Source organism: Phocoena phocoena, chromosome 9, assembly GCF_963924675.1.
Source record: "Phocoena phocoena chromosome 9, mPhoPho1.1, whole genome shotgun sequence".
NCBI classification, from domain to species: domain Eukaryota; kingdom Metazoa; phylum Chordata; class Mammalia; order Artiodactyla; family Phocoenidae; genus Phocoena; species Phocoena phocoena.
Genome location: NC_089227.1, coordinates 6,389,964 through 6,403,721, shown reverse-complemented (window position 1 = coordinate 6,403,721; position 13,758 = coordinate 6,389,964).

The window sequence follows — 13,758 nt, the reverse complement described above, 5'->3', positions numbered from 1 at the left end:
CGTGCTTTCTTAGGGAACAACTAAAGAGACTGAAGAGAGAGAATGATATCAGTTTATTTTTCTTCACAAAGAATATAGATGCAGAGAAATGTTTTGAAAGTCTTAAAGTGTTCTCTCATGTTTTAGTTGAGATCTCACCCCCCACCCCAAACAAATGGACACTGTGTACGAAGAGTTCAAAATGGCCAGGAGAACTACTTCCTTTAGATTGTCTTTAAGTAAGAGAAGTACTGTGAAAGGGAGCAGATCACTTCTGAGAAAGTCCCCAGAAGTTAGATTCAAAGTGGCATTTTAGGTGATGGTAGATCTAGAGGGTCTGCAAGGGGGAGAATATGGTAGGTTAAAAATGATTAACAGGGCTAGAGCAATCCAAGGTAAATTGCTTTTCTGTTTTTGCAATTGAATGGAAAATCAGAAATTCTTGTACATGTTAATTTCGTAGAACTGAGCCACAAGAAAGCCTGAGGTTGAAGCTTAGAGGTGAGAGGGACCTTGGAGATACGGCCCTGCCATTTTATAGGTGACAGGTAAGCACCTTGTCCAAAAGAATTGTTTCAGGGACAGAGAAAGGAATAATAAAAAACACCTTGTTAATAAAATAAAACACATAGAAGTTTTCAGGGTTGTTAGCAATTTTATTAAACGTCAGAGTTGGAATAAGTGGCATTTACTAAATACTCACTTACTGAGTACAAAGTGGCTGGGAGACAGAGGTCAGCTACCAGTTCCTGCCCTCATAGAACTTACAGTCAGCCTGTAAAAGATTAGTTAGACTAACTAGGGGTGTGTGTGTGTGTGTGTGTGTGTGTGTGTGTTTGCGTGCATGTACGAATAGGAACCTTTCTATTCTTTAGTTTTCACCAGTTTCGCTGATTTTTCAATGCCACCAAAATAATAGGATGTTTTACTCTTCCACTATAAAAATAAATGTCAGACGTAACTAGAATTCTCAATGCCTACATTTAGGGAAGTCACTGTTGTCTCACTGGAGATTGGTGAGTTGTTCTGATGGTGGCATTTAGTTTTGTCACACGATAAGATCATTTGGCAAGTGCATTGCTGCCTTTCCTCTTTAGTAGTCTCACTGGAGACCAGTTCATTGTAGCCCAGTGGAGAAAAGTAGTGTGTCCCGCAGGGTCTGCCTGCCTTCACCCCCATGGGAGGATGGTACTTTCTGGTCCCCTGGAAATCAGCCTTCGACTTGTATAACATGTTAATGGAGGGATTCATGTCCCTTCTGGGCAGACTCTCAAAAGTGGGGTACACTTCCCCATGACACCCTTTCCTCTACCTTGGTTAGTAATGGTCCAGAGAGTGGCTTGCTTCTCAGGCTGGGCCTGGAGAAAGGTTGCCGGCAGGGAGCAGACCCTTCAGCTGGTCGCATCTACACGATGGACAGGAAGAGTGGAAGAGACACTCACCTTTGTTCGGCTACCTGGATGTGCAGGTTGTTTCTTACTCCGTTATACCCTGGCATTACTTAATTTATACAAGAAGGACTTAAACCCCTAGTTAAATATTTAAATGATATATTTTATGAATAATTTATATTAAATTATTTATTTTACATTTGACACATAAGTATTCATACATATATATTATACATGTGTGTTTTGTATAATATATATTATACACGCACTTACACACACACAAATATATATACTGGACGGGGGGGTGGGGTGGGTGTGAAGTAACCAAATGAACAGTGATCTAAAAATTGCCATTAACTAAATGTGATTTTGAGCATGTTTTATTTATTCAGTCTTTCCAACCAAAATCCTTAGTTTTTGTCTCTGTAAATTGTCATTAATGCTTGCCACATAGGATTATTATGACTTGAATTAATGTAGGTAAGGCACCTAGCAGATAGCAAATGACAAAAAATACACTGTGTGCATGTGTTTTTCGGAGCTATGGGTTGTATATATAACATTCTTTCATTTCCCTGGAGATTTTCTAAGCCTTCCTCATATGCAGACAGAGCAGTAAACAAACACAGTTAATTGGCTCAGCTCTGAGCCCAGTCGGTGGAGCGCAGCCCATTAGATGTATCCTTCAGCTAGTCTTCATGGTCATATAAACAATCTAAACATAGAATTCGTCATTAAAAGTTAAAAAAAAAAAAGACCCCTTCAGCCTCCCCACGGCACACATTAGCAACAATGATTTTTTTTCCCCTGAGATTTCTAATTATGAACTTGGAGGACCAGTGGTGTTCCTTGCCTTCCGAAGAACTGCTATTGGTTGCGGCAGGTGCAGGGGGAAACGGGCAATGACCCTCCGAGCTAGCGCCCGCCGTGCGCTCAGCCGGCTGTGCAGGTGCCCCGGCGCCCGCGCTGCGCAGCGGCTCCCCTCGCCTCCCTTCCCGGGTGCCCTGCGGCCCGCTTCCCCCTTCGCGGTGGCGGCGCCGAGGGCCGTCCGACTGCAGACCCGCGCGGCCACTCAGCGGCGGTCTGGCTCGGGGAGGGGAGGCCGCGCGGAGGTCGGCAGCGCGCGGCGGGGCGGGTCGCCCTTGGGGTTGTCCCGGTTTCTCCCGGCCCTGCGTCTGGGCCGCTTTGGGATGTGCTGCCCGTGCGGCGCTCTTTGATTTGACCGGAGATGATGGTCTGACCCTGTATTGTGATTTTGCGGGTAAGGATTTCATTGTAACTGCGTGTTTTTACTATTTTGCCCTCTCCCCCCACCTTATCCAAACTTTTGTGTGCTTTTAAAAAAAATATTTAACTTTTAAATGAGGGATTGGAAGCAGGCCTAGCGGGAGAATTGGGTTTTCCATGATTTCAGCAGGACGAGGGAGGGCAATATTGGCTACTTTTGTTATCCCTTCTTTTCTGAGATTTGCGGAATTTCTCAAGTTTGTTTTTCAAACACTACCAAACATAAACTAGATAGCTAGTGGGAAGCAGCCGCATAGCACAGGGAGATCAGCTGGGTGCTTTGTGACCACCTAGAGGGGTGGGATAGGGAGGGTGGGAGGGAGATGCAAGAGGGAGGGGTATAGCTGATTCACTTTGCAGAAACTAACACACCATTGTAAAGCAATTATACTCCAATAAAGATGTTTAAAAAAAAAAAAGAACAAACAAACAAACGGTGAGCGAGGTCTCCCGCGATGTCTGTGCCCGGCACCTGCCACAGAGACACCCGACCCCCGCCCGGACCCGCCGAGGTCTGGGGAAGCTGGCTGGGCTCGCTCTGCCGGCGGCTGGGAAGGGAGGAGCAGCGCCGAGCGTCCAGCCCCGCCGGGTGGAGCGAATTCAACTCCTCCTCCTAGAGGTGTGATGGGACAGACCTGGTCCTTTGGACGTAGTCCTATCAAGGGAAGTGCCACGTGGTAGTATTGCAGGAAAAAAATGGGGCTCAAGAGAATGTTCCTGTACCAGGTCTCTGCTATGGGCGCCAAGTGAGGGTCCTTGGCTTTGCGCAGGAAAGAATTCAAAAGGGAGACCATAGTAAAGTGAAAACAGATCTATTTAGAGGGATACTCGCTCCACAGACAGGGTGTGGGCCTGCCCAGAAGGCGAGAGGCGGCCCTGGGGGATGCAAGGTCCATACACAGAACATGGTCTGTCTCAAAAGGCGAAAAGCAGGAGACATGGATGTGGTTACTTTTGATGGGCTGGGTAATTCATAGGCTAACAAGAGGGAGGGTTATTACAGCTATCTTGGAGAAAGGGTGGAGATTTCCAGGAATTGGGCCATTGCCCACTTTTTGGCCTTTCACGGTCTTCCCTGGAACTGTCATGGCACCTGTGGGTGTGTCTTTTAGATGCTAATGTATTACAATGACTGTATAATGAGGCTCAAGGTCTACTGGAAGTCGAATCTTCCAGCATCTTGGACCTAGTTGGTTTTAACCAGTTTGTGTCATGTCTTTAATGGCTTTGTCATCCTTTTAAAGGTTGTGCCCTGCTTTCTTCCCTCCTTAGTATCCTGGTCACCCCCATGCACAGTCCCTCTAAACCGACTGTTATTTGACCAAGGCTGGAACTACCTTAAAGAGATCCACATCTTCTGAAGGAAACAAACACCTCTGTAGAAGCTCTCACCAGGTCCTCATCATCTAATCGGGGCAGTTCCCACACTGCAAGCCCTCCCACAGGTGAGCTGACAGTGTCTTTACTGGATGGGACACTTTTACCTAGCCTTAGGACACCTAATGACCTCAAGTTCTAGATAAGGAGTAAGATAAATTCTGTGGCATCAGCTTTCATGCACCAATCTGGTCAGTGATTACCTTCTCCTGAACCTAAGGGGGCCTCCAGGGGTATAAAATATTCTGGAAAAAGCAAATCCTCTGCTTCGTGTCAAGTTCCAGCTGCTCGTAGCCCCTGCAGGCATTCCTGGGCATAGAATTCCAGCTAGGAAATGTTACTTGACCCCGAGGCAGGGAATTATGCCACTGCTAACCAAACAGACTGTTGGGTTAACCCAGGACCAGCTCCAGCAGGCTGTGCCTTCTCCAAGGCAGTTTACAGAATCACCAAGTTCTTTCTCTCCAGCGGTAACCAGAATGTGCTCTGGTCACCTCCCAAGACAGCCCATTGATTTGTCACTTCTTCACCAGATGTGGGACACAGAGGTAGGAAGACTTGATCTTTGCCCTTGTTTCCACATCTTGTTTGGGGTTAAGGAGAAAAGTAAGTGGAAGATGGCCTTCAGCTAGCCCCAATTAAATGTGAAGTTGTCTAGTTTGTGTAGTAAACTCCTCGGTCACCATACTTGCGTGCATGCATTATTTGAGAGCCTGCTGTGTGCTGGGTACTGCTTACTGCTCCATCTTCCAATTGTTAGGACCGGGCTCAGCACATATGGCAGTGGGTGGAAGACTGCCAGTAAACATAGGCATTCTAGGGTAAGTGCTGTGCAGAACAGTGCAGGAAGGAAGGAAGTAGCAGGAAGATCAATGGATTTGAAATGGGATGGTGGTGGGGGGTGGGGGTGGGGGGCGCGGTGTGCTCCCTGAGAAGGGATCCCCTGAGTGCACGGAGGAGGGGCAGGCAGTAAGAGCTGACACAAAATAATGATGGATCTGGGTGTGAGAGAAAGGTGAGGGTCAGCAAGGGGTTGATGGTAGTGTTTACTGAGATGGGAGGAGAATTTTAGAAGGGAACATCTGAGAGTCTGACTTGGGACTTGCTATGTCTGAGATACTTTTAGATACTGGAGAAGTAGTTGGATTTATGAGTTTGAGCTTCAGGAGGGAGGTCCATGCAAGAGATAAAAACTATGATCATCCATATACAGATGCTACTTAAAGTCTTGAGATTGAATAAGTTCATAAAGGGATTAGAAGAAAATATAAACCACAAGTAGCCCTGGGGCCTCCATTGTGAAGAGACACAGGAGATAAGGAGGAAGAAATCAAGGAGACTGAGAAGGAGTGGCCTGATCTACTGTCCTGGAGGCAAGTGGGGCTTCAAAGAGGAGACTTTAATCAGCTACATCAAAAGCTGCAGATTCCTCAGTGGAATCTGGCACCGGAAGGTCACTGGTGTCCTTGTCAAGAAGAAGTTTCACTAGAGTGGTGGGGTGAGAGTCTGATTGGAGTGGGGTTTTGATTGAAATTTTATTAAATTTATAGGAATATTTAAGAGGTACTGACCTCTTTAAAATACTTTATCCACCTGCTGATAATATTAAATCTTCACATTCAGAAAAATAATGTTTTCCCACTCATATGTCTTTTCTCCCCCGCTTTATTTCATAGGCAGACATCAAGTGATGATTTTGTTGTGCTGGGATCTGAAAGGTATCTGTGGAAGGAGGGCAGAGGGAGGGGCCGGGCTACTCCTTCAGGGCAACTACTGGAGGAAATGGAAGCCAGAAGGTCTGGGAGAGAACAAGTGTCAGATCCAAGCATCCGAAGGAGCTGGGAAGGGGAAGGAGAAAGGAGGGGGGCGGGTGAGCTCTGCTCACTGGCTTGGCTTGGAAGGAGGTGAGAGTTCCAAGGACCCTTGACAAAAGGCAATGGCTTTTGATACACTTAGGTATGAAGATTGGTGGGCTGTTTGTGTCTACTTATTAAGTGAACTTAATTTAAACTTTGAGTAAATAAATTCACATGGTTCAAAATTAAACCGGATTAGGGACTTTCCTCGTGGTCCAGTGGTAGCGAATCCGTCCTGCAATGCAGGGGACACGGGTTCTCAATCCCTGGTCGGGGAACTAAGATCCCACATGCCACGGGGCAACTAAGCCCGCGAGCCACAACTACTAAGCCCGCGAGCCACAACTACTGAGCCCACGTGCCTCAACTAGAGAGCCCCGCATGCCGCAAACTACAGAGCCCATGCGCTCTGGAGCCTGCGCACCGCAGCTACAGAGAGAAAATCCACGCGTCACAACTAGAGAGAAGCCCGCACCGCAACGAAAGATCTCACATGCTGCAACAAAGATCCCACCTGACGCAATTAAAGACCTGACGCAGCCTAAAATAAAAAAAATAAATAAACTAAATAGGATTAAAAATGTGTAGGGTGAAAATCTTCTGTCCCACCCCTGTCCTCCCAGTCAGGTGGTTTTCCTTCCAGGAATGGTTCTTCCAATACTCTCAATATACACAGTGTTCTTTCTTCACTTAAAAAGTATATGTAATAATACATTGTGGAACTATTTCACATCAGTATTTAACATCTCCTCATTCTTTCTTTCCATAGTAGAGTATTTCCTTTTATGATTGTACTATTAATTCATTTACCTAGTTCCCTACTGAAGGACATTTTGAATATTTCCAAACAACGAATAACCTATAGCACTGGTTTTATGCATTTGAAAGTGGAATTTCTGAGTGTTTTGTTTCTGATTTAAAAATAAAATTTATTTTTATTCTCTGTTTAAGATCTGCATTTAAAAAATTAACGTCTAATTTACATGAAATGAAATGCACGTTTTTATGGTTTTATATGGTTTGAATTTGCCTTTCTCTCTTGTCTAATGGTATTGAGCTTTTTTTCATGTATTTATTGGCCATTTGTGAAGTATCTCTTTTAAGTCTCTTGCCAATGAAAAAAATATATACTATCTATATGTATAACTGATTCACTTTGCTGTACACCTGAAACTAACACAACATTGTAAGTCAACTATACTCCAATAAAATTTTTGAAAAAGGAAATAAGTGTTATCAACTTGATTGAGGTATTGTTTACATATAATAAACTGCATCTGTTCAAAGCGTACAATACAAGCCCTGTGAATCGCCACCACAGTCAAGATGCAAACGTTTTTATCACCCCGAAAGGTTTCTCATGCTCCTTGGCAAACCCCAGCTCTCTGCCCCTTGCCCCACTCAGCTACTGATCTACCCCTACAGCACTATAGACTAGTTTGCATTTTCTAGAATTTCAAAAGGAATTATACCGTATGAAGTACACTTGATCCTTGAACGACACTGGTTTGAAATTTGTGGGTCCACTTATATTACATAGAGTTTTTTCAATACATACATCAGAAAAATTTTTTGAGATTTGCAACAATTTGTAAAAACTTGCAGACAAACCAAGTAGCCTAGACAAATCAATTAAGAAAAAGGGGGCTTCCCTGGTGGCGCAGTGGTTGAGAGTCTGCCTGCCGATGCAGGGGACGCGGGTTCGTGCCCCGGTCCAGGAAGATCCCACATGCCGTGGAGTGGCTGGGCCCACGAGCCATGGCCGCTGAGCCTGCGCGTCTGGAGCCTGTGCTCCGCAATGGGAGAGGCCACAGCAGTGAGAGGCCCGTGTACCGCAAAAAAAAAAAAAAAAAGAAAAAGGTATGCCATTAATGCATGAAATATATGTAGACGCTAGTCTATTTTATCATTTACTACCATGAAATATATGCAAATCTATCGCAAAAAATCTTGTTGGAAGTCTAACAAAATGTATGCACACACAGGCGCCATTTGCAGTTAAGAGAAACGTAAACAAATGTAAAGATGCAGCATTAAATCAAAGCTGAATAAAATCAACTGTAGTACACCCTGTACTACTGTAATACTTTGGAGCCCCTTCTGTTGCTTTCACGTGAGCTCAAGTGTTGTATCTGCTTAAAACTCCCTGTGACGCCCATTAGCTCCCCCTGAGCAGTGTGTCTCTCCAGTACATTGGATATCTCAGTAAAAAGTGATCTCTCAGGGTCCTCCTGTGTTTTTCATCATGTTTAGTGCAATGCCGTAAACCTTAAACAACACAGTGGGACGCATGAAGGGCCACTAGTGATGCTGGACATACAGAAAGAGTTGAATTGCTTGATATGTACGGAAGGTTGATGTCTGCAGCTGCAGTTGCTACCATTCCAAGACAAATGAATCCAGTGTAAGGACCATTGTGGGGGAGAAAAAAAGGGAAGGAGACCAAAAATTGTGAAGCTCTCACTGCTGCTATTCCAGCAGGCTCAAAAACCTTACACTTTTTGTGGAATACCTTTTTTATCTTGTACCGAAAAACGCAGCATTTCTGCGGGTGCAGGATTGCTGTTAAAAAAGCATACCTATAGACTCTAATATGTTCTAGAGAAAGAGAAGTCATAGGAAAACTTAGAGCAAAAGGAGGGTGAAGGATCTAAAGCTGGAGAATTTAATGTCAGCAAAGGATGGCTTGATAATGTTAGAAAGAAATTTGGCTTTAAAAATGTCAAGATAATAGGAAAAACCTATTATCTATCTGCCACCAAGAGGCAGCAGATGAGTTACCAGATGGTTTTAAGAAAATCACTGAGGAGAAAGGATATCTGCCTGAACAGGTTTTTCATGCAGATGCAAGTGCCCTATTCTGGAAAAAAAGATGCCACAAAGAACATTTATTAGTAAGGAAGAGAAGCCAGCCACCAGGGTTTAAGGCAGGAAGGGATAGGCTAACTCAACTGTTTTGTGCAAATGCGGTTGGGTGTATGATCAGGACGGCCCTTGTCTGTAAATCTGCTAACCCCTGAGCCTTGAAGGAAAAGGTAAACACCAGCTGCCAGGCTTTTGGTTGTACAACAAGAAGGCCTGGGCGGTGGGAACACTTTTTCTGGATTGGTTCCATCGATGCTTTGACCCTGCAGTCACAAAGTACCTTGCCAGTAAGGGACTGTTTTTTCAAGTTCTTTTGATATAGGGCAATGTCCCTGACAACCAAGAACTCCATGAGTTCAACACCAAAGACATTAAAGTGGTCTACTTGCCCCCAAACACAATGTCTCTAATTCAGCCTATAGGTCAGGAGGTCATAAGGACCCTTAAGGCTTATTATACATGGTACTCTGTGGAAAGGATCGTCAAGCTATGGAAGAACAGAAAGAAGTCATGAGAGTCTGGAAGGATTACACTACTGAAGATGCCATCACTGTTATAGAAAAAGCCATGAAAGCCATCAAGCCTAAAACAATAAATTCCTGCTGGAGAAAACCACGTTCAGACGTTGTGCGTGACTTCACAGGATTTACGACAGAGCCAATCAAGGAAACCATGAAAGAGATTGTGGATATGGCAAAAAGGGTGGGAGGTGGAGGGTTTCAACATAGAGATCCTAGAGATATTCAAGAGCTAATAGACACCACGTGAGAGGAATTGACAGAAGACGACTAGATGGAGAAGAGCACTTCCCAACCTGGGCCAGACGATGAGGAAGAAGACAAGGAAGAAGCAGCGCCCGGAAACAAGTTGATGCTGGACAACAGGGCAGAAGGGCTCTGATTACTCAGGACCACTTTCAACACTTTACAACCTGGACCCTCTCTGATATGGGCACTGAAACTAAAGCAAATGGTGAAAGAAGGATTGATATTATACAGAAACATTTTTTGAGAAGTGGAAAAGCAAAAACGCCAGACAGAAATTACGACGAATTTCCATGAAGCTACACCGAGTGCACCTGCCTCTCAGCCTCCGCTCCCAATTCCTCCACCTTTTCAACCTCTGCCACCCCCGAGAGACAGCAGGACCAACACTCTTCTTCTTCCTCCCACCCAGCCTACTCAACGTGAAGACGGCAAGGATGAAGACCTTTATGATGACCCACTTCCACTTAATGAATAGTAAATCATCATCGTTTCACACAGTTAATAAACTTATCTGTTTATTAACTATGCATGTGTGTCTTTGTGTGGGCATCTAAGAACTGTACCGCAAGAACTATATGAGACTTTTACTGTGTCATCATCATCAACGCCTGAGTATTCATCGTGTAGAACATCACGTGCAAGACTTGTAATGAAGTGGATAGGCTATCCTTACCTAAGCAGAAGGTGAGAGATAATGAATACAAAATTAATGATGTGTTGGTTTTCTTACAGTCTTATAACATTGCTTTCAAAGAATTACATTACCATACAGCATGCCTCTCTCTCTTATAATTGGAGAAACTATGTATCAGCCTATCATCACAGGTAAGGGTCTTTTTAAAAAAATGTAACAACATTTCCAATATTGCATTATGAATATGACTGTCCTACTGTATGCCATAAAAGTTTGGTAACAACTCATTCATTCGTGTATAGACTAGGCTGCCATGAAGCAATTGACATTGATTACACTGGGCGACCGGGAAAGCCATCATATTGCTGCTGTTTCATTATCAATGCATGAAACATTCTACCTGTAAATACATATGAATTTCTTTTCTACATTATCTTTTTATTTTTGATGTCTAGTGTTAGTGATATGTAAAACATCCACAGTGTTTTTTATTGCATAAGCCAGTATCACGTAGGTACTGACAGACAGATGGTTCATCTTGTAAACAGGCAACATAAACTTAGGGTATCGATAAATGCAGTACACTGCTGTAAATATATTATCTCTTCTTATGGTTTTCTTAATAAGATTTTTTTTCTTAATAAGATTTTATTTTAAGATTTTATATTAAGCCAGAGGCTTAATTTATTTTAAGACTACAGTGTACAATACATATAACATACATAATATGTGTTAATTAACTGTTTATGTTATCAGTGAGGCGTCTGGTCAACCGTAGTCTATTTGTCATTATATTTCTGGGGAGTCAAAAGTTCTATGTGAATTTTCAACCCCTGTGTTGTTCTTTTCTTCTTTTTATACATCTTTATTGGGTATAATTGCTTCACAATGTTGAGTTAGTTTCTGCCGTACGACAAAGTGAATCAGCTATATGCACACGTATATCTCCATATCCCCTCCTTCTTGAGCCTCCCTCCCACCCTCCCTATCCCACCCCTCTAGGTGGTCACAGAGCACCCAGCCGATCTCCCTGTGCTATGCGGCAGCTTCCCACGAGCCATCCATTTCACATTTGGTAGTGTATGTATGTTGATGCTGCTCTCTCACTACATCCCAGCCTCCCCTTCCCCCGCTGTGTCCTCAAGTCCATTCTCAACGTTCAAGGGTCAACCGTATTCTGTGTCTGGCTTTTTTCACTCAGCTTATTGATTTTGCGATTCATCCACGCTGTTGATTTTATCAATAGGTCCTTTTATTGCTGAGTTAGTGGTTAGTGCTCCGTTATATGGACATACCACGTTCTGTTTATCCATTCACCAGTTGTTGGACATTGAATTGTTTCCAATTTGGGGCTATTATCGATATCAATAAAATTGCTATGAATATTCACGTACAAGTCCTTGGATGGACAGACGTGTTGATCTCACTTGGGTAAATACCCAGGAGGAGAATGCTGAGTTGAAGGGCAAATGCATTTCATCCTGCTCTTTATTCCTCTTCTGTTGCTGAGTCATGTCCACCGTAAAGCTGATGTATTTTGGTAGGGCTGCCATGTTTACTCTTAAAGGAATTCATTCTGTAGCAGTCATCCAAATGCTACCTCCAAGGTATGGGACAAATAGACACTCCAACGCCCTCCCTCTGCCTTCTAACCTCTCAGGGAGAAGCGTCAGTCTGCAGTGTAGTAAGCTGGCCTTTATGCAGAGATGTGGGGAGGGCATTGATTGTCCTTCCTGGTGTGGGATGAAGCCTCAGTCTCATTTCCCTGATGCTTAGAGCTTGTTCACAACTCCTTTCTGACTGTTTAGAGCCTACAGGAGCTCGAACAGTGTTCTAGTTCCACTTAAACTTTTACAAGTGACCCCGTGAAAGAAACCGTGGTATTTACGAGGTTCAGGGACTCTGGTTCCAGACATCAGATCACCAAGGCTGCTGCTGCTTCAGTGGCTGCCCTCCCGGCTGGACGTCCGAACAACCTGGACTGCAGGGCAGGGGAGAGAAAGGGAGAAGAGGATGCCCTTGCAAAGTCACAGAGCTCTCAGTCTCCCACCAACTGGAGGCCATCTTCCCTGTGCACCTGCTGCTCTGGCTGTAACAAGTGCACTCAGTTGAAAGCAGTAAATCTATGTTTAGCTAAGGGACATGGAATTACTACTTTTGTTTTTGGTATACACATAAAGTAGATGAACAAACCTATATGATCTAGAAGGGAGAGAATAAGGCAGTTACTAAATCAAGAAGGAAATGTGTAATATCCAGAAAGGAAATGGGAAAGGAGCTCTTTAGAGATCTTCAGAGACTGAATGGATTCAGACACCCCAAGAAATACACACATGTGAATATTCAGTGACGCACTTTCTATAACATCAGGGAAATACAACCTTTCTGCCTGCTCTATAAAGGAACTGCAATATTTTGTGCTCTAATATAATGTTGCCGATTAAATGGTCACTATGGAGACTGTGTAGAAACATGAGGCAATGCAAAATTTCAGTGCCAGTTAAAATAGAAACATACACAGCAATTTGGATGCGATGATTACAACAACGTAAGAGTAAAAGTTATCTTCTTAGGAGATGACATGCAAACATATAAGTAGTGATTTTGTTAGGATAGAGGAACAGAGAGTACCATATCATTATTAGATATTTTTTAAAAAGTTAAGACTTCCTCAGTGTTTCAGTGCGTGATTCAAATCTCCTTTGACCATTCGTTTGCACGTCTGAGTAAAGCGTCAACTTTAAGGTGAGCATTGTGGCAGCAAAGTCAACCTCCTCTTCTCAAAGGTAATTATAAGCAAGTATTTCAAGCTTGTAGAGTATATTGGGCTAATTATTGGCGTAGAGATCGGTTTATTAGAATTATTTGTTCCTCTGTCTTTGTTGCTACTTTCCTCTAAATTAAAAGAGCAGTTTTTAAAACACTAAGAATGAACTTAATGACTAATAAAGAGGGAACGAACAGAAAGAGAGACAAATGGAGGGTTGACTTCGATAACTTAAATGAGGACTAAACGCATGAGGTATTGTTAAAAACACTATATTCTGGGTTGGTAATAAATTCCACCTGAGGCAATGACAAAAATTATTAAAGTCTAAAATGATATTTTCTAGTCATGGGAGATCAATCTGGAAGAGTCAAACACTCATATGACATTCTCAACTAATTTCTTTTCATTAAATGTCAGACTTTGAAATTAGTAAATTTATAACCGTTTGGTTATTTTTATTAATGAATTTTTTGTATTGATGTCGAAGCAAGGCATTCAGTCCCAGCTTCACTATGGCTAAGATGTTATCAAACATTTTTTTCTGCCTTAGCGAATGTGAAAAGACTTTCTCAGACAGCACTTCTATTAGCTTTTTCAGACCTCTCACTGGTTCAGGCTCAGAAGGAGAGAAACTAAAGCCCACGTAGCAAACAAGGGATAAGACGTTCAAGACTCTTTCACTTGCAAATGTCAGGAAAAAAAAAACCCAGAAAACAAAAACCCCTCAAACCTGGAATGACTTAAGGCAAAAAAGAGAATTTACAGGCTGAGTTACTGAAAAATTGCATGTGTGTTGGCAAGTGTAGTCTAGACCAACTCTGACTGATGGCCT